This window comes from Argiope bruennichi, chromosome 7, assembly GCF_947563725.1.
Source record: "Argiope bruennichi chromosome 7, qqArgBrue1.1, whole genome shotgun sequence".
NCBI lineage: Eukaryota > Metazoa > Arthropoda > Arachnida > Araneae > Araneidae > Argiope > Argiope bruennichi.
In genome coordinates this window covers 4,865,048-4,884,179 of record NC_079157.1, presented here as the reverse complement: position 1 = coordinate 4,884,179, position 19,132 = coordinate 4,865,048, and positions in this window count along the sequence as shown.

Genomic DNA, 19,132 nt, shown 5'->3' with positions numbered 1-19,132 from the left:
TGTTTTCAAAGAATCATACATAATAATGCAATACTGGTAAAAGCAGGTAAAAAAATATATGCGATTAAAAGATGATGATAAAAATTGCCATTTATACTTTATGCATTGCTTACGCGATTTTGAACTTCAAAAGCCCCTAAACAAACCAAAACACCTCTAAACAAAACAACATAATGTTCTCACATGATAATAATTGAAGTATTTATTGAATATTATTTCGACAACTAATGTTTTACAGAAATACATTCTACGATAAAAAGGAAGGGAAAAAAAGGTTTTGCTTTTGTTTTAAATTGAGGAATAATTATACATAATAGCCACTACTTTATTTAATGACTAGCCCAGTTGGTTCTCAGATTCGCCTTTCATAAAACTTACCACCGGTGGTCCCATTTTTTACAGATTTCGCATTGTATGGTAGAAACAATTTTACTGCATATGTGCTTAACTAATTAAAATATGTGCTAACTAATCCAAATGGTTTTTGTTTAAGCAAAGGTTATTTTGCTCTAGGTGATATTAATGGCTGTATTTGAAGGTTTTTATCGTTCTATTTCCTGTTGCTAATCTCATATTATTGATTCTCATGCAATAATAAGACGTTTGCTAGTATTAGTTAATTTTAACCAGTTTATATTATACATATTACAGTGAATGTGTTACGCTGTAAGAAAAAAAAAATTAATTCTTAGTTCCTTTTCAGTGTTAGAATGCATAATTAATTAAAAAAGAGAAAATAGAACACAAAAAATTTCCAATTAAGTCGTAAAAAAGGTAATAAAATAAGCGGATTAAAATACAAAGCAAAAAGATCTTTAAAAAAAAGAGACATTATTGAATAACATATTTTAATGGACTTTTTTCTCAATCTTCTTTCCTTCAAATTCAAAACATATTTTTTGCCCATTGAAGGTTTTTATCTAAAATTTTTATCGATAATTTCTGTCTGTAATGGTAGCAAAAAATATTAATCTCTATTTGTCCTCAAAGCATGTAATCTTTCGCAAGACTATTTTTTAAGCGAATTTAATCTTTTGTTATTTTTATCACTTTCTGAATATTTACGATAACTGTTTCATGAAAAGACTTATATTATAACTAATATTGTCATTTTATTTATTCTCTATGTATTTCTAATTTGATTCTTTATATATTTATACTTTCCATATTGATCACTGTATTTATTATTTTTTTATTTTCGACTGCATACATTTAACTTCATAGTTGGCGCTACATTTTATTTTGAGTGTATTTTTTTTTTCATTATATTCTTGCATTTTTCTACAAGCGTATTATTTCAGAAGTGTTATGCTACTCGCATTGTTAAATAAATGAAAAAAAAATCTCTCTTTTTCATTTATAACTTTTTATCTGATACTGGGTTTCTTTTATATATTTTTCAGCAGTCACATATTTTTAAAATTTGATAACCTAGGTTGTTTATATAAATTAATAACATTAAATTTTAGCAGTCTAAACTTCTTAAAACTTTTCTCTAGTCCTTGAAACATTTAATACAAATTTAATGTATGTGCCTGTTTTCCTCCTTTTTGCTGAAATGGACAATGAATTCACATTTTAAAATCAAGGGGTTGGGGAGGCTGTTTTTGGTATTGAAGGAATGAAATACATGACTATTTCACAGTTGACAGAATTATTATTGTTTAAATCGGTAATTTTATAAACCCCTGGATAGTCAATTCAAACTTCTTAAACAAACTTATATCAATCGTCCAATAACCATGTCTTATTTTAAAAAAATCATCAATCCGGTCTTACTAATAAAAAGCAGTTTATAATTAGTTGTTCAATTACTTTTTATCCTCATGGAAAATGTATATTTTCTTTTAAAAAATCTATAGCAAATATCTAGGTAGTTCTTTTTTTTTTAATTTCTAACATTATTAATTTCGAAACGAATTTCTCTTCCAGTATTCTTTAAATATGTAAGTTATCAGCAGGAAATTGGTGTCCAAGTTCTTTATTTAATTTCATTTCGAATAGTATTGTTTTCCTTTTTGTACTACTTAAAAATTTGACACTAATTAACGTTTGAATGCACAAATAATATAAAAAAATCATTTCAGTTGTCTACACTAAAATTATATTCGAATAAAGCGATAAAAATTTTAATTATTTTTGAACTGCAAAAAAAAATTGAACAGTATCAATAATAAAATATTATCACTTCAAAGAGCTGCGCGAAGAAAATTCAATTACAGCTAAGCACACTCGAAAAATAAACAAATAAAAATATTAATTAAAATGCTAGAGGAAGCTATCTGCATGAGAATTATTCTGCTCCAAAAATAATAGAAGAAAAACCTGAAAAAAATTATCTTTCAACTTTTATTCCTTTAATTAAATTTCGAACAAAAACTTAAACACTATTTAATATTTAGATTCTCCTTAATATTTTTTTAGTTTCAGAAGAAAAGGCACAAGTTTAAATAAAATGTTGCTTATTATGAAATTATAGTAATACTGGGTTTACACTCGGCCAGATATCAGGCCGCCAGTAGGCACAGCATGCGTAAAAAAGGCTGAAAAATTTGTCCAGTCGATGGCAAGTAATTGTCCCAAAAGGGCAAGAACATTCCGTTGTATTGTATTTTTTTCTTACTGCGCATGGGTTTTTAGAATTTGGCGGGCGGTTTTTTGGCGTGAAAAAATTTATCAATTCCGACATTTTCAGCTCTTTGCTCTTTTTAAAGCGAGGTTTTGTGTGTGTGTGTTTTTCATTTTATTTGCCATTTCTTTTCTATAGTTTTTTTTCTCCAAATTTAGGTATTTTGACCTTTTGTTTTTAATTTTATCATGTTTCTTTGTGTAAATACCCATCATTTTAATGCGATACGCAGTGAAAAAGAAAAATTCAGAGATGCCAAAACGGCAGTTCATAGCCAAGCATAGAATGCCTGAGTTCATCTTATGAAATTGTGCAAACATAAATCAGTCCCTCTCTGAGCATGCGCTGCCTACTGGCCGTCTTATAACTGACCGAGAGTAAACCTGACATAAGTAATAAGATTCTGGTATAAAATGTAAACGGGACAAAACTAAAAATAATTATTTCATTCAGATTTTTAGTAAAAGTAAAGTGGCAATGAACAGCAGAAAATTCAATAAAGAATTAAGTAAGTAAATTCGGAAAAAGAGCGATAAAACAATATAAAGAATCAAGAATATTATGTTTAAGAAAATTAATATTTAGAATTTTGTATAGTCTCGACTTTCTTTTTATACGATATCTGTTTCAATACCCTGTTTCAATCTGGGCAAGAATTACGAACATTCAAAATGGCGTATTTTGTTAAACATAAGTTTATGTTAGTTAGTTAAACATAAGTTTATGTTAGTTAGTTAAACATAAGTTTATAATGTTTGTCATCCAAAAACAATTTAAAATATTTTAAAATGCTTTATAGATTTGCATTATTTCAATTTGTTGCAAATATCTAGATAAGATTTTTATTTCATAAATGCAGAGCAAACAGTGAGGAAATACTACAATTTAAATAAATAATTGGGCTTGAGGTTTTGATGGGTTTTTTCAATTAAGAACTTCTTAGATCAGTAAAACACATTTTTCAAATATATTTGCCTATCTCTCTATTCATTAGTGAGTAAAAAAAATGTCCCCGACTGCCATCATTTAACCCATTCATTGCCAACGAAATTTTGAAATGCTTAATTCTATCGCAGCTTCCTACGAGATACCTTGAAAAAGGCAGTAAATGGGTTTTGTTGTGTTGTGACTTATGGCACTTTACAAGCCCACTGACAGTTATATGTCAGCGATTTAAGCCAAGTGTGCGGCTCTTTTTTTTTTTTTTTAAGTAGCGCCAACTAAGGCCGATTTAGCTACTTCATGCGTCACATTCGCTTGCACAACCCCTTTTTACATGAGGGTACATTCGCACACCTCTCAGAAAGAAAACAGAAGAAAAACATCCATGCCCGAACCGGGAATCCCAGATCATGTGGAAGACGCGCTACCCCTATGCCAGGACACCGAAGAAATGGGTTAAGTGACTGAAAAGAAAAATGTATATTTAATAAAACAATTTTAATTTTGGAAATCATCTGTGTATAAGAGATCTATATCTGTTCGTTCTTCAAATATGTTCATATGAAGATGATACTTAAAACACAAATATCTAAAAGGAAATGAAACACTGAAGATTAATTATTGTCAGGTTTATACCAAATGATAGATTCAATCTATGGAAATGTCAATCATGTGTTTGTTAGCAGATGTGGAAAACCATGAAAGTGATAGCTCGAAAACGCAGCAACGTACAAATGAAATTTGGTTTCGGATCTTGTCAGCGTCAGTGTAGATCTTCACGAAGCTTCGAACCCAAAGATGGAAAGAAAAGACACTGAAAATTAATAATCTGTTTTTTTTTCATCGCATTTTAATCTTTGTGTCTATATTCAGGGATATTTTTTTTTGAAAAATACTCTAAAATAATTATAATTTTTTTCATAAGAAAACACCTATGAATTCAAAATATACCAGCTAAGTAAAAAAAAATTTATAAAAAATTAGACATTTTTTTAAAGAGGTATAAAGTGAAAGTCCTTCAGTTTAGAGGTATATCTAAAGATTTCCTTGAAATTTTGCAGATAGATTAATAATTATATTACCTATGAATTATATTTTCTGAATTAAAAAATTAGCTGTATTTCTATCCATTCTTAGACTAAAAAAAAGAAAAGAAAAGAAAAAATAACGTGAAATGCTCAATGTTTTTAGCATTGTGAAGTATTTAACTAACTAAAAAATATTTCTAAGTGAATGGATTACTTATTCTTCTATTCAGGAGCTGAAGAAAATATTGAGAAATTATTATATCACATTTGAACAAATTATATGCATTATATTTTAATTCATGAGGCTCTTCGTAAGAAAATTCTACCAAAAATTAGAATTTCAGAAAATAGCATTAAAACGTATGTAAGTACAAATGTGCTCTTCGTAAGAAAATTCTACCAAAAATTAGAATTTCAGAAAATAGCATTAAAACGTATGTAAGTACAAATGTGCTCTTCGTAAGAAAATTCTACCAAAAATTAGAATTTCAGAAAATAGCATTAAAACGTATGTAAGTACAAATGTGCTCTTCGTAAAAAAATTCTACCAAAAATTAGAATTTCAGAAAATAGCATTAAAACGTATGTAAGTACAAATGTGCTCTTCGTAAGAAAATTCTACCAAAAATTAGAATTTCAGAAAATAGCATTAAAACGTATGTAAGTACAAATGTGCTCTTCGTAAGAAAATTCTACCAAAAATTAGAATTTCAGAAAATAGCATTAAAACGTATGTAAGTACAAATGTGCTCTTCGTAAGAAAATTCTACCAAAAATTAGAATTTCAGAAAATAGCATTAAAACGTATGTAAGTACAAATGTGCTCTTCGTAAGAAAATTCTACCAAAAATTAGAATTTCAGAAAATAGCATTAAAACGTATGTAAGTACAAATGCAAAAATCAGTGTGACTTCCCGAGAAATGGACTTAAAAATTCGAACAATCATATATAAAAAAAAGGATCATATTTATGTTAAAAAAAATCTGCTTTTTAACGTAGTCACCTAACAGCACAAATCTCGCCATACCGTGTAGGTGTACAAAATAGGCGAAGGAAAATTACCCAGTTTTATTTCAATCTAAATATGATTTTCTGGTATTCTATGGAAATTTAAGATAGAATCCATAAAAATTTCATTTTGTTAGTTTTTGTTGCTTTTGACTAATTCCATCTAATCTAGCTCAACATACCAAAGCCCTTGGAGAATAAAAAATGAAAGAATTTTCACCTTTGGACTTCTTAGGTCTCCTTTCGCCTAAAAAAAAGAGCTCTAACATATAGGACATAGAGCTTACTGTAAAAAGGGGGGGGGGTAGTTTGTTTTCTTGGAGGAATTTTCGGGGTAAACTGAGAGGCACTTATGATTAACAAATAACAAGGAGATAATTTCAGTTGTCAACCTTAATGGATTGAGTAATTTAATGCCAAAGATCACATCAGTTTCCCAGTTTTAAAAAGATACTGATTAATAATAGCAAAATTTGGTTAGAATCCAATAGCTTCTTTTTTTTCAGCTCAAATTTTCTATCAATTTTTGCCTCATAGAATATAGAACTATAGAACTTGACCAATGTTGAGCTCCTTTAAAAATTCATTTTTGTTCGTTAATGAATGAACTAAAAGAATAATGTTAGAAAAAACAATCTAATACTTTTGAGGCAGTCCTTATAAAAACCTTAAAAAAGTTTTTTAAAAATTTTATTGATATACTGAAAGGAAGACTTTTATCTTCATATTTTAATTCTTATACATTATTCACTGTTATAAATATTACTAAAACCTGAAACAATATTACCCGAAATCATTGTCATAAAGCCCGACTAAAAGAGATACACATTTAATTTTATGAAACATGCAGTTAAATTTTGAACTAGTGTGCTTACATTGAAGATACATTAAGTGCCAGAAATTTGAAAACTCTAGGTCAATGGGAAGTTAATGAAAATTCAATTACAAAATTTCATTTTTATCAAACGTCTAAACTTACTTTTTTTAATTCTAGACATTATTAAAATTTAGAAAAAATGCAATTCTGTTCAACAGATAGAAAATTTTTCACACTTCTTTATAATATAGAACTTAATTTTTTAAAATTAATCAAGCATATATAGAGACTTTCTAATAATATTTTGAAACCTGGATGCTTCATCTGTGTTTTAAAAAAAATGAATCCTTTTTAAATTAGAATGTTTCTTACTTTATCCAATTTTAAAAAGCGTACATTTTTAATATTCTTTGAAATAGATAATTAAAAATCTTCGCCATCGTTAGAGGTGAAAAGCGAAAAGAACGGCCTTGTCTTTCCGTGAACTTTAACATTATTACACTGTCTTTCCTTTTGGCGGCAGATTCTCATTATTTTGACATTGTTAAAGAATCTTCATATCTCAGGGACAGGTATCTACTTCCGACTTGAAAAGGAAATGGCTTCATTCATTTTTGAGAAAGCAAAACGCTATAAAAGGTGCGTTTCTCGTAAGATTCACGTACTGAACAAGAATATTGTAAAAATCAATCCCTCGCTAAAATGTCCATTTAAAATAATATATTCGTAAATTCAAATATAATTTAATTTTCTGTTCACTGCCTAACTGACTTCCAATTCTAACCACTCTGGAAATTCTTAAGGATGACCGAATTTTTTCCCATTTTTATGAGAACTCATTAAGATTAAAACAAGTTGCATATGTTTGCAATGCTTATTAAATCATGGCAAAAAATCTACTTCCATGTTTGTTGTTGTAACTACTTTCTGCTGGTCATCATCGTATCTGTCATGCTACGCACAACGTTTGATGGGACGAAAGTACTCGAGATGTTTGTTGTTGTTACGACCTTCTATTGGCCATCTCTCATATTATGCACAACTTTTGATTGGGTGAAAGTACTCGAGATGTTTGTTGTTGTTTCAATGATCTACTGATATTACGTACAAATTTTGATGGGTCGAAAATATTCGAGATGTTATTATAGCGTTTTACTGCCCATTTGCCATGGCACGTACAACATTTAATAGAATGATTCCTTCAACTTTAGTAGTCACCTTTTGCGTTTAGTATCTCATGCTTATTTGCAAAAGTGCCTTGCTGCTCATGTCCGATTTATCTTTAATACCATGATTTTTGAAGCATTTAGTACTATAAATCCTGTTTAATATCTGTTTGATTTCAGTTTCTGTTTTTCAGTCAGATGTGTTTTATGGCTATGTAAATTTATATCCCATTAAATCTGTGTCATACAATTTATCTGGTATATTCTTTTCTTTTACTTCATTCACGGATAAAGAATCCTCTGTAGCGATCGCCATTTGCGTTCGAAATTCCATACTCATTTGCAAAAGTGAATTCTTGTTGTAAACCTGATCTATCTTTTAATTTTGTGTCATAATTTAAAAAATAATACAAGTTTCTTTTCAGTTCATTTTCAGAGTTTCACCAGCTTTAAAATAATGCTCCTAAAATGTTGAAATTGTGTCGCTCTTTACGGAAAACCGAAAATGATTTTACTTCAGCGGTGCAATCCAGCAATTCATTTATGATCCTAAAGACAGCGATAACACATAGAATATCCGTAGTCGCATCCTTTCTTGCCATCTAATGCTACCATTGATCAATTCTAGTGCAAGATCTTCCTTCGGAAAGAAGAGTAATGGATTGATATTTGGTGATAAATAGTCATTGCTGCAAATTTACTCTTAAAATAAGTTTTTATGCTAAAATTTCTTTTCTTTTTTTATGTCCCAGTTTATCATCCATGACTTTTATTATTGTGCGTTGTAGCCCATTCTTTCAGTAATGAATGAATTTAACTCAACTATGTACAACAATGTAGTATGCTGTTGTTGTACAACGGATATCATCCCCAAATTTTACAAACAGATATCATCCATGTATATATATAAGGTTCCTACTGAAGCTCTGAGCTTTCCTACTCTTAACCTATCGCACCTCTAGAACCGTGATATCTATAGTAAAAAAAAGTGTTTAAGTATGTAAAGTGTCTGTATGATAAGTGAAAAAACCGCAAACAGTGCCACCCAGTACAAAAATTTAGACTTGCTTTAGACTCGAAAGCTAAAATAAAACCAAATTATTTACTAAATTTTGAACTACCATCAATTTAATAAGAAATGAAACTCTTCACGAAATGTTGATGAAAGGAGAACGTGTGAAACGCACATTCGATTGGGCATTATTTCCAATTTTGGAAATGTTTTTTAGATATCTGGCCACTGCTTCAACTTCGAGTAAACGTAATTAATAACAAGTGTAACTTTGTTTCGCGTTTCGTGATATTGTATTTATGGAAATAGGGATCAAACAAACGTGCTTTTCGTGCACCCTCAGATTAAAAATATGTACATAATGCTACTTTGTTGTTTTGTTTGTCAACTGAGAACTTGCTGTTGCACAAAAACTTCGCAGCTGACCTTTTCTCCAATGGACCACATCCTTTTCGTAAAGAAAACGCCTTTATGAAAATAAATGCGATAAGGAAGATATTTATTACTTTTGTGAGTATTTTGGAAATATTTGGAATTGTTGATAATAAGAAAAGAGACAAATCGTCATCAATGAAGTCATTATGCATGATGCTTTCATTGTTTTAAAATGAACCCATTTAGTCACATAATATGTTGGCCTAATTCTCTTTGACCATTTACAACAAATGAAGGAAATCAATTTTAAAGTAAAATGCACGAAGATAGATTACTTCTATAGAATATTGAAGTAGAAAGCCTTTTTTTTTTTGTGTGTGTGTGTTCAAAAACTGAATAAACTGAATAACATCAAAAAAATTTTAAAAAACTGAAATAACATCAAATGTATTTCAATAAGAAAAAATTGAGAAAAAAATATCCTTAGACTTAAAAATGTAAAGATTGAAATAATGTTTTTCTCTTAGCAAGTCGTAATGAATATTTAAATATTAAATGGAATTTTGAAAAGCCGAAAGCAATTTGAATGAATCAATAATAAAAAAATTTTCTCTGTCATTTTAAATGTTCTTATTAACATAATTCTTAAATATCACGGAATTTATCTTGGGTATTTCGAAAACTATAATGGAAAGGGTGGTATTTTCTTTAATTCATAATTTACATTCGTTCATTAACTACTACTGTACCTTGATAGTTTGAAAATGGTTTAAAGTTCTTACTTTGCTCTATGTTTTCAATCTCGTCCCTGTGATCACTCTGTTCTCATACGCTAACACAAAATGGCTCATTTTGTGTCTCAGAGTGCAATGAGAAAAACTAGATTTTTGGAGGGGTTTTTTTCCCTTTCATCCTATGAATTCAAAATTTATAAAAAATGAACAATTCTAATAATAAATCTATACGATTAAGTTTATCCATATAGACTTTTTAAGTTTTCACACTATGGTGGTTTCATGGGCATGGAAAAATGCACAGAAAAATTTGCCGTAAAAGCATTTTTTTCAAAATTTGATAAATATCGGCAAATTTGGTGGAGAGCCAGCTGACTAAATTGCATATTTGTAATTCATTGCATTTTTAAATATATTTTCACATACAAACAGTTGAAAATAAAGTTATTGAAATGCTCGTTGTCTTTGGTGACTAGCTGATTCCCTGGGGATATTGATTATCTTTCATTTCGATTAAATTATTTAGATATAACGTCATATCCATGAAACTGCGAAATTTCTAGATATTCAAGATGTATTGCTTTAATTGTCTTGTAAATGCTCCGCTAATAGTACACATGACACTTTCTAATGTTGTCTAGTCCAATGTTGTCTAGATGAAATATAAATATTTCATCTAAATTTTGGGAGCCGGGGTCCTATCATAGGAGTAGCGCGTCTTTCCCTGATCTGGGCGTCCGGGGTTCGAGTCCCGATTCGGGCATGGTTGTTCGTCTATGCTCTATTTCTGAGGTGTCTGAATATGAACCCATGTAAGAAAGGGGTTGTGCAAACGAATGTGACTACAAGAAGTAGCTAAGTCGTATTCTTGACCCTAGTTGGCGCTACTGAAAAAAAACAAGAGACGCTCACTCGGCTTAAATTGCTGACAGAAAACTATCAGCAGGCCTGTAAAGTGCCATAAGTCACAACACAACAAATTTTGGAATATTGTAAATTAAACTTTTTACGCAGTGACTCGTAAACTACACAGTTATTAAAGAAAATAATCCTTCTTTAACTTTCAGAAATGAAAAAAAAAAAATCACGCGATCGTATAATTAATGTAACAATAAAAACGATTTGAAATTCAGAACAGCATTGTAAGCCATTGTTTGAAATTAGGCAAATTTAGTTTAATTTAGAAAAAATGTGCTCTACCATTAAACTGATACTATTATTAAATGGACAATTTTGAAATGATGTAAAAATTTTTCTTGGCGAATGATATTTTCGGAATTTATTCCGTAAAAGCACCAAAATTCAATCCTATTATTTTCTGATCAATTAATTTTTAAAAAATATATCCAAAGTATATATTTTTCCCCTCCAATGTATATAGAGACATAATATTTTAGCTGTAACTCAAATGGTCTCACCTGTACAGTGCCAATACACACACATACACAATCTTTTTATTAATGGAGATAGAGTCATGAAAATCTAAGTAAGAATTACTTCCTACACCAGAAAATGAAAACTCATACAAATTTCTTGACCTTTGAAACGTTGAATGTATTCCATGTACTGTTTAATTTATATGTTCTATTGCTTAACTGTTGTATTCAAAGTCTTATATAATGTAATTTTGTTTCTTAATACTACCTATATTTTTTTACTGAAACCAATATATTTCAAATTTTCAAAAAGCTATGTTTATTATTTTATCTATTATTATTATTACTGTTTTATTTGTCAAAAATTCTTACTATTATTAATTACTTATTATATAATAAAATTTCCTTGTATTAAAAATACATCATTGCTATTATTTCTGCAGTAAAATTTATGATTAAAATTGTTACATTCGAATGCTTCTGAGACTGAATTTCCATTTTATTTGCATAATATTCTAACTGTATATGGTAACTACTGTCAACGGTAACTACTGATGAAGAAAGTCCAAAAAATTAACGAATTGAAAATATCAGTGATACAGAAAATTCGTTTGAAAAATAGCTTAACAAATTATTAGAGAGTAAAAGAATATTGTTATCAACTTCTTTTTAAATGTATTTTACTTAACAATCCGCTGCAGAGTTTTAGACCAAAATATGTATTTCCTATATAGAAAAATGTATTTGTTTTCAAAAGAATGGCAGTCTAAAAAAATTAGTGATATGCACTATTTTTTACTTGATAATTTTTTAGATTTAAATCAATTTTTATAAAATTTTTGTCTCACTCAAATGTTTATTTCCTATTATTTCTTTTTATTTCTTTGATGGTTTTTGTGTATTTTCCTATGATTATATGTCCCAAACACATATACAGGCTGTCTTTACTTTCCCTATAATACCATAATTTTCGTCTTTTAAATTGAACTGATATAAAAGTAGGTTATAGATTTACCTATTTCTTTTTTGTAAAAAAAAAAAAAAAATCTTATGAAACTAGCAACAGAAAAGAAATGAAGGAAGCTGAAGGATAAAAAGAAACATAGTATTTCACTTTATGCCATTATTAACACCTGCATCGATGTTTTTTTTTCTCGTTGTTACTAAACAAAAATAGAAACACTTCTTTCTCATTAATTAGGAAAAAACACGTAGTATAATTATAACAATCATTCATTGCGAACACTAGAGGAGGGGGGTACAAAGAACTGAAATACGATATGCGGGTAAAATGCCGGTGGGTCCTTTAAATAAAGAGAAGTTAAGAGGTCATTAGCAGTAATAGCTCTTGTATGTTAATAATAAATTTGGTACAGGAAAAAACACCTGCTGTTATTTTTTTATGATGCACTCCTTTTTTTTAAATTTGTGGTTAAGTTCTTCAGTTAGATTTTTTTTTCCATTTTTGCAATTCTCTAAGAATATTTAAATAGGTTTATAAATCTGAATATATTAAAAGAGTGATGAATCCAATTTGGGAAAGTGTCGATTATTTTCTTTTAGATATTAGCATTATACATAATTAGTGCTATATGAAATGCATAATCAGCAAAAATAAAAAATAAAAAATATTCAAATGGTATTCAGGGAGAAAAAAAAGGGAAATATTTTAGAATATTTATTGCATTCCTCAATAAAAAGATGAGTAAATGAAAGCATACAGAAGATATATTTTAAACAAAGAAGTTATCATAAAAAACTGCATTTAGTTTGTGAAATATAAAAGAATAAAAGCGAAGAGAGAGAAAGATTATTTGTAAAAACTGCTAAAAAATAACGTTATTTGCTCAGAATATTTTTCTACGTTTCCTCAAGTCACCTTTTCCCATTGGTGAGATTTTACATTTTTAAATTTTTCAGAATGCTTCGCATTACACAAAAAAACGTGTTTGTAAGAAAATTTCTATAATTATTGTAATTTCGTCTTTCAATAAGAAATATCTAAATAATGTCTGGTGTAGAAGCTTAAGTACTTATTCTGTATTTAACTGGAAATTGTTTCTAATTTTTAATTTCAGATATAAAAAATTATTCAAGTAGACAAGTGTCACAGTTATCTGAGATTTAAAAAGAGATAAACTCTAACATCGAATCTCTTTTCGTTAAAATGTAACAAACTGGTATATTATCATTGAAAATATTTCATTTATTTGCTTATTTCGCTTCATTTAATTCAGATGGGATATGAAGTTAATGTTATATGTAATGTTATATATATATATAATATGTTAAGTAGTTACATAATGTTAATATATACGTAATGTAGTTGATGTTAATATGTAGTTAAGATGGGATATGTAGTCATTATGCTTCATTTAATTCAGACGGGATATGCAGTAAAAGCTAATCTCAAGAATAAATTGGATGAATAAGAAATAAATAATATATATATTATTTCTTCATGTCGCCTCACTCTTCAGAACATAGATAAAGAACATATTTAGACTAATTACAGTTGAAAATAATCGGAAGATTCTTTTATAAATTCCATTCATCAAAAGCATATTTTGTATTCATTTTCCTTCAAAACAGAATAGCAATTTCCATAACTTATGATCACTACATTATAGGATGTAAAATGCTTTTAGCTGTAAACGAGGCAAGAGTTCCCTAGCTCTCAGGGGATCTTTGCACGGTCACTCCTCCCTATGCCGAACTAATTATCACCGATTTACGCCGAAACCAATAGCCAAAATCGAAAGCCATTATCATTGACATGGAGCGGAAGACAGGATATCCAACACGTCAAAATTCTCATAGTTCAGAAGCATTTGGAATAGGCACTTGATGAGTGGTTACGGGTATAACTGTAAACGGGTGGTGGGGAAAGGACTTGGAAAAGGGGGGGGGGCTCGTGGCGTCTTCCGGCAAGGCGTTCAGCTGGGGGGGGATGAAAATGACGTAGAATGCGTGAATTACCGACTTAATTGGATAAAGTAAAAAGTGAAATGGCATGCACTGATTGAAATTGTCCACTTGACACTGATCGCATTATATAAAACAAACTTTATTTTTTTCAGAGGTAATCTCAGTCTCCCCGTAGAACAGTTAATAATAAATATTTCCTTCTATTACCCCTCTCATTCACTACGAATTCGAAAAGGCACAGATTTATCATGAGTAATCAAGTTTGGGATTATCCAGCTTTGCCGGATAGCATAAATTAAGAAGAAAAATAAATATACTTCGTTTACATCTTCCCTAATCAAGAGGAGAATGGAAATTCGTGTAGCGCAGATGGAGTACAAAAATATCCCTAAGGCATGAAATAGATCATGCAAAGTACAATACAGACAATAAAATCCAACAGGGCAACAAACTTTGTATGTCAAAAGATGTTTAAAAAACTTATGATCAACAATGATAACAGAACTATGCAAGTAAACCAGTTTTTATTCACATTTTAACAATTCAGACTTCTGAAATCAACAATATACTTTAAAATATATTTTCAGCAACCGTTTGCAGCAGAAGCAATCTAAAAGGAATCAGAATAGCCTTGTAGAGATCGGTAAACCGAATTCCAGAAACTTACAGTATGAACGCAATTACTGGGAAACGATGTCCAAATCGGAACCTTCAAGACGTCGATATGCTAATGTGCTATTTTTGCTCATTGGCTTACCGACGTCATGAAGACACCTAGAGGACTATCTAGTGATATCCTGAGACACACCAAGAGTACCATCTAATGATATGCAATAGGATGAACGCATATCTCGGGTTGCAAATGTCTCGAACAGACGCAAAACAAATGATCCTGGCAAGTTGATGGATCAGTCTTCCCATTAAGATTTATTTCTCTTATCTCTACAATATGTTGAAACTTATATAGTGTCCATCTAATCAGTTTCTAAAAGGTTGCGTTGGATGAAAGAGAAAGTGATCATGAGAGCATTATCAAGTGACAGATTCAACATAGAATTGCTTGCGTTATGTCATCTGTTATTCTTACAGGGCCAACAAATGCCATTGTATAGGGATTTTAATTTAATTTCTATTTTATTTATGAGAAACAGTTGCCTAATTATCGACTGTGAAACCTGAAGGGATGAGATCTACTCTCAATACCACTAAATATTCACTATGTTTAAGGAGCTGCTGCCTGTTAAAACTGACGTTGATAAGCAAACATCCTTCAGCTTGTCTGGTGCGAAAGTCTAAATAAATAATGCCGGTTCAGGTATCCTCATCTCCATCAAACGACATAAAAATTTGATATCAATCCAAAAATAGCCCTCTTATGGAATCGAAATAGGAGATTATTATAAGTAAGCTAAACGAAACTGAAATATACAAATTCGAAGAGAAATTTTCAAATAAAAAAAAAGTATTCCTGAGGCTTAAAGTTTATTCACTGCAAGCATTATATTTGAGGGGACATTGTGTTAGGCCAAATTCTTGCGTATTTATGCTAACTTGATAACTGCGTAAGCTATTGGTATTGCGTTATCTCATTGATTGGTCATAGACTCATGTTGCTTCTTATGTTGTTTTTAACTAACGAAGCTCAACCGTATGTTGTCCACTGAAGAGCTCTCAAATGGGAAGACAGGTATAAGAAAAAGTTACCGAATTCAAACACAGAAACATTTATAATAAATATTACAGAAGAAATATTTTACTAAAAAAATTTATTAAAAATGCTTTGAAATATTTATCCTCAAAACTTACTCTTAATCCAAACAATACTTATTACTTTTTAACTTTAAAGTAGAAGTAAGTAGTATGAAAAAATTAGGTTATCAGTATAATTAAGAAAATTGTTTTACCAATTTGTAACATTATTTCCCCAAATTTTTCCACAAGCATCTTTAAACACAACTAAACAAAAAGTACTTTTTTTATTCTCAAATTCACACAAGTACATCATATATGTCCATTTATAAACTGTAAATTTTTTTTTGTACTCTTGTGGACGATACAAATATGTGTGTGTGTGTGTGTGTGTGTGTGTGTGTGTGTGTTACACACACACACACAGTGTCCCATTACATTTTGGACTTCTGTTCAAACTAATATTTCAGTTGACTTTTTAATCTCACCAACTTAGGTATTTGTCTGTGGGGCGATGTGAACAATTTTTTGCCAACAAAAGTAAAAGAACCACATTAGAAGTGGTTCTCTAAACTTCTCAATTCGGAAAAGGTTCCCTCTTTCCCCCTTCAAATGAAGGTATTATCTCGTACCCCCCACATAAAAATTGTGGACGTTGGACAAACCTGTGAATACCACAAATGCTCAATTTTAAGTTCAAAGCCCCATATATATGAACGTTTTATGCATCTTAATATATTAAAGAAAGTTGAGTGCGCATGTTTGAAGTTTTTAGTCTATCGATTGACACCAAAATTTGATATTTAAGTACAATTTTAGCAAAAATATATCATATCAAATTTCCTTAATCAAAGTCATTGCATCTTTTAACTGCTATGGTTGTATACATGCCAATGTACAGACCGATAGACGGTCAACCTTATGGCGACTTTGATTCAAAATTTGAAACTACTTCTAAAACGCCAAAACTATATATCGGAAAATACCAAAATACGAAATGAAAGAAAAATACCAAAATGAGAAATACGTCTATCTCAAAGAAGTTTTAAGTACGATTTTATGTATTTGGTACTATAACATTTCGATTATTTAAACAGCTTAGTGAAAATGAAAAGAGAGATATATCGGTCGATGCTAATTAAATATCTATCTCTCCAACCATCACCCTATTTTTCCGAGATCTGACGTCTTTTGACAATAAACTTAGAGGAGGATTTTTGCATAGAATTGTCAAAAGCGCCGTCCATTAAATTGAATTGCTTATGAAATTTCAAACAGAGAAATATGACAATGATCGACAGGCAGACTTCATTTCAAAAATGTGATTTTCAGACGCGGAGATGTCTCGGCAGGCGCAGAAAGTCTTCAAAATCTGAAGGTTGAAGTTTTTGAAGGCTGCAATATTTTTTTTTTGTCTTTGCATACTTTGTAAAGGAGAAAATAAATTATTTAATCTCTAAAAATAATTTAACTTTGTGTTTAAATTATTTTAATAACATTTTTATGATAAAATGCAGTCAGACATGTATCTTCTCCGAGAATGTAGTAATATATTTTGCTGTTTTAAAACAAAGTTAAAAACTATTTATCCTTTGTTAAAATATTTAGATGAAAAATAAATATATAAGAAATAATTCCATGAAATATAATAAAATCGTTAAAAAATAAATTATTTATTTTAAATATTTAATAAAATCAAAGTTGGGATACTGGAACAATCTATGCTACAATTCAAATTCAGATTTTCCTGATCGCAGACCGCACCACTTTTACACGGAATCAGACATGATTCCTTCATAAGCATTGCGAAACTACAGCAAGATATACTTCTTTATTTTGTAAATATAAACACTAATTAGTTTAGATTTACATACGATGTATAAATTCATCAATAATCTAATGCCATACCTTTTTGAACGCTCAACATGTAAAGGTAAACAGCATACCTCTCAAATACAACAGTATACCTGAATAGTATACAAAATAACATGATACCATTCCTGGCAGCGAGAAAACTTTCATTAAAAGCTTTTTTTGTTGTTGCTGTTATTGCACAAACCTAATAACCAATTGTTTCTGTTCCTCTACAGCTTGTGAACGGAAGAAGGTACTTTCCAAAACATAGCATCTTCTTAGTTTCCGCAGATGTTGGAACGGGATTCAAATAGTCTTCTGCTGCCTGGATTATGTTTATTTACAGTACTTTGCAAATTAATTGGGACAAACACAAAAATTTTCACAAGTGTTGTTTAATTAGTATAGGTTAACTTACATGCACGGTATAGCAATCAAATACAAAATATGCCCTCCTCTAGCTTGAATGAGACCCTATACACGGTTTGGCATGGATTCCACTAAATTAGAACATAAATTTTTGATCTCGTCATCACGAAACCAAACTTTTATAGCATTCTCAATCATTATCTTCTTAGTTGAGCAGTCAATTTTACTCAGATGTCTCTTTACAATGCTCTACAAATTTTCGATAGGATTTACATCAGGAGAATTACCAGGCCAATCCAAAACCGTTATTTTCTGTTTTTGAAAAAAAATCGTTGTTCGCTTATAAGGATGGCATGGAGCAAGATCTTGTTGAAAGCAACCAACACTACCAGCGAACGTTTGCATCATAGGCACAATTTTACTTTCTATTATAGAAATTTATTGTTTAGAGTTCATCATCCCTTCAACTAGTACTAAGCTGCCAGGTCTTTCAGAAATAAAATAACCGTAAAACATCTGTTTCTGAGGGTGCTTAACTGTTTGAATAAGAGTTGTTCCCTGATGGGTTCTCCGCCACTTCGTCTGACAAATCTTGGTCGAAACCCTTGCACAAGAAAATGCGTTTTGTCGCTGAATACAACCTTCTTCCAATCTTGTGCAGTCCAAAATTGATATTTCCTATCCCAATCCAAATGCTTTTTCTTCATTGCAGGTTTTAATAACTGTTTTTCTGTTGGTTTTCTTGCAAATCTCCCAGCTTCACTAAGCCGTCATCGAACTGTCGATGAATCCACGCTCACACCAGTAGCTAATAATTTTCTCTGAAGATCTCTACTTGTTTTGTAAGGATGCATTGTACTATTTCGTACAAGAAATTTGTCTCTTCGAAGTGTGGTCTTGCATTTGCGTCCACATTTACTCTTTCATTTTGGAGAAACTGCCCCAAAATTCTTTTGCTGATTAATAATCCTAGAAACACTAGATTTTCCAACTCCAATTACTGCAGCAATATCCCTCACAGCCATAGAAGTATGCTGACTAAGGGTAACAATTCTAGTCCTTTTCCTGGGAGTGATATCCATTTTTTTAATACACGTCAGAAGGAGACAATTCACACAAGCGACCACTTTTTACAGCAACTGAAGGGAAAAATTTTCGACATGTCATGATCACGTGGTCAAATCGGTTTAGACGAGTCAAGGGC